The sequence below is a fragment of the Panulirus ornatus genome, chromosome 12 (assembly GCF_036320965.1).
Source record: "Panulirus ornatus isolate Po-2019 chromosome 12, ASM3632096v1, whole genome shotgun sequence".
In the NCBI taxonomy this organism is placed as follows: domain Eukaryota; kingdom Metazoa; phylum Arthropoda; class Malacostraca; order Decapoda; family Palinuridae; genus Panulirus; species Panulirus ornatus.
Window position 1 is genome coordinate 37,144,467 of NC_092235.1, and position 4,006 is coordinate 37,148,472.

Below are 4,006 nucleotides of genomic sequence, written 5' to 3' on the forward strand. Positions count from 1 at the left end.
ATGTTCATAAACTTTTATTTGCTGGACAAACACAAAGTACATTTATATGACTAAACCAAATTGTATTAGATGGAAATGACTTTGTTTCAAAGAATTCCATGTAAAGATTACTTGATACCGGTGAAAAAGGCTTATCCATTGCCATACCAAATATTTAGCATAATATTCTCTATTTTATTGAAATACACAGCCCTTTATACACAATCTTATCAATTTAATTAAAACAGAATTTGAAACAGGTAAATGAATATTATCCAAAACATCAAATAAATATCCTGAGTGGTCATCAACTGAGCAGAGATGAAACCTCAAAGCTAATAAGTTTGAAATCAAAATTAACATTGATACTCATGAGCTTGTTAACTAAATCTACTTGTTCATGATACTACAATGCGATATCTTACCAACTAAAGGACTTGATAAAGAAACTGATCATTTTGACAATTCATATGTGATGGATCCGACTGGGCTGACATATAAACTGTCAAAGTGGTTAGTTGACAAATGTAATCATTCTAACTTTGATGCCACATACTCTTGAGGTGTGTCCTACAGTGCTGAAGTGTCATCCTCCGAGTCTCTGTCTTTATCTAAAATCTTGTCTTTCACTAACAAGTTGTCATTATCTCTGGTGTTTGGGTTACCTTTTATGGTTTGCGTAAGCTACTGTTTCTTGGGTTGTGATGATTGGAAATATAACACCCAGTAGTTGGACTATCTGTATGTCTGCTGGCGGTTTTGGGGTCATTGCAATTACACTCGATATACGAGGAGCTTATACTCCTGGGCGGCTGGTTAGTTGCCTCGGGGGAAAGGTGCAGCTGAAGTGGTTAGCTTCCTGTGAACAGGTGGGTAGATGTACTGACCTGACTCGCCTGGGGCAGACATCTTCACTGCCTGGTCCAACAGAAAGTGTAAGGTATAAGTACCATCTTTGGTTATATGATGTCTTCATCTATGATTCCTAAATATCTCGGTAGGTCGATCTGAATTAGTAAGTGGGTCAGCATAGAGTGGTAGTTACCAGGGTTTGTTTTGCTCTTTATCAAGGTGTATGCCATTAGATTGGTTGCTGTTACTTCTAGTCGTTACAAGGCGTTAGTGGGGGCTTTGTGCCTTAGAGTCTGTTGGTTTGGTAGGAGCTTGCAAGGGTTAGGTGTTCCGTTGTGTCTATATGGGGGGCTTCCTAATCTTAAATCGCATGACACTGCCAGGGTGAGGGGTGACCATGTTCATATAGTAATGTTGACGCTCCACTTTCTTTTCATGCATGACTGTGTTTTGACCATACAAATCAAACCTTGAGTTCTTTTGTTTATGAAAGATCTTTTGTTGCAAGTTGCTTGACTGTGTAGCACTTGTAGCACATTGTGAGAAGATAAACTTTTCTCTCAGTTTGGAGAGTGTTGATATGTAGGCTGCACTCCCTCAGCTCCTGCTGGCAGGCTTTGGTGGCCATATCAGTCAAGTCATACTGCTGTATTTCATGTACCTGACCTCGGGAAAGCTAAAGATGTCTGTGATGTTGGTTAAGGTTTGTATTCTTCTTCTGTCCATCTTAATTTCTCCAGGTCACAGTTTCTATAGACTTTCAATATTACCGATGACTATGATGATGGATCAACGGTAACATAGATCAAGGTAGGAAGTGTACCTGCTGGTGTGCATCTTGAAATGCTTTCGTGATGTGGCTTAACAGGATGTAGCGACCCACTATCGCCCCACAAAGTATCACCTTACTGATGAGGCCTTGACTTTGTGGCAGGTCACGGCATGTGACCCCACCTGACCTAATAATTCCATGAAAAATGAATTCGTTGGGCCAACCTACAGCTGTAGAAACCTACAGGTGTAGCAACCTACAGGTGTACCAACCTACAGCTGTAGTATTACTTCTTGACACTCTCGACATTCAGTGGTGGCAGGTCTAAAGCTGCTACTGTAATGATTTCATTGAATACATGACCTGACCTGACCCTTTCCACGAGAAAACCTGTTCATCCGGCCATACCCTGGGTCCTACAGCTTGGAGAGAGGTCAGAACTTGCCATATTTGACGGCGACCTCTTCATTTCCTTTTGACAATAACTTCTCCCAGACCGCCTTCATGACCTGACCGTCTTGCCTCTTATATACCCGGGACATCACCGCCATAGGCTCTGATATCTGAAATCTTCGCCATGTGACTCCAGACTTGAGCCGCCCTAAGGGCGCCTTTTCCATCTGTAGACGTTCCCTACGTGACTCCTGACGTTTCCTCTTGCTCGCAGATTTCCTCGTGGAGCTTCATCTCTGACGCCCACCTTCATCAACAACGAAGCTCCATTGACAAGATTATCTCGTTCCTCAACCTGCTGCAAAGGACTTCTTCTTTCCCATTACAATCCTGCACGTCCAGTTGTTCATTGCCCCTTGGCTATATCACTTGATGTATGTAAACCAGTAAAGTACTGTTATTATTGTTAACGTATTTCCCTGTCCCTCTCTTAGTTACACCAGTCCAACATCCAGTAATGACAACCGCCAACAGGGCTTTTAATGACTTGTTGTCAGAGAACTACAAATTGAGTTCACCGCAACTGGTTTTTTTCTTTTGTTTTATGTTGGAGACTACAGCCCAGGCAAAGGTCCACATCAAGACTGGACCTTCACTGATGTATAGAGATCATGAAAGGAAAGTCATCAACTAGAAAGCTATTTTTTCTGGTCATCAATAAGTTGTATTTTCATTTCTAAGATTTTGGTCAGAAAATACTCGTTGCTGTTGTTATGCACTTGATATCGGCGTATCACTCCGACCCGTCTGGTTTCAGGGTTGAGAAATTAGATTTATTTAGCGTAGGCACAAGGCCTCCTAAGACAGATCTACACCAGCAGGGGCTGATGTGTTGTCCTTTCTGTCACACCCCAAGATGTGACACTGGTTGTCCATCTTCAGACAGAAGACGACTGTGAACAGCAATTAGGAAGGTGATAAAGGGCCTTAGGCCACAGCGTTGGCTGAGAGGATACAGTAGAGGATTATACTGAAACTTTGGTATGAACGGTTAGGATATAAGAATGGTGGTTCCTCCACTCCAGGGTGTTACAAGGACCACTCCCGGAAGATTAGCACTAATAATCCCCATAAAATTTTCCAGCTTCCATCTTTGTTCCTCAGGATCAGTAGCTGTAGCTGTGTTCAAATCTCACAGTTCCGTGTTCGTCCCAAACACTGGTAGCAACGGCAGCACCGACTTCACCAACAGTTATCCTCGTTCCCGATCGTCAGTTTCCAGTGGTAGCAGGTGGTTGGTACGGAGCCAGTTGCTCACTTGGTCGTGAAATATCTGTCAATCCCAAGTTTAATCCACACACAATAACCGCACGACAGGAAGCTTTGATTTGCTATTTTTCTCTGCTTGAAGCATCCATGTGTCGGGGATAACACGACGTCTCACATGATCACACGGCACGTCGGCTCCACATAGTACTGGGTTGGACAACCGTCTGGCAACACCAGGTGTTGTTGTCGTGTGTGTTGCACGCTGGTCATGACTACCACTAATGAATGGTCACTTGTGGTTAGGTTAGGTTAGCTTAGGTTAGGTTAGGTTAGGTTAGGTTAGGTAGGTTAGGTTAGGTTAACATAGAAACAGAATAAATGGTAAACTTGCAAGAAGTAGAGTGGGAGTGTGGGTACTGGGGACATGGATTGTGGGTGCTGAGGATGTGGGGGAGGGGGGGGGGCGCTGGGGACTTGGGAGAGTGTTGTGGGTTGTGGGGAGGTGGGAGAGTAGTATGGGTGCTGGGGAAGTGAGAGATTGGTTTGGGTGCTAGGGATGTGGGAGAGTAGTATGGGTGCTGGGGAAGTGAGAGATTGGTTTGGGTGCTGGGGATGTGGGAGATTGGTTTGGGTGCTGGGGAAGTGAGAGATTGGTTTGGGTGCTGGGGAAGTGAGAGATTGGTTTGAGTGCTGGAGAAGTGGGAGATTGGTTTGGGTGCTGGGGAAGTGAGAGATTGGTTT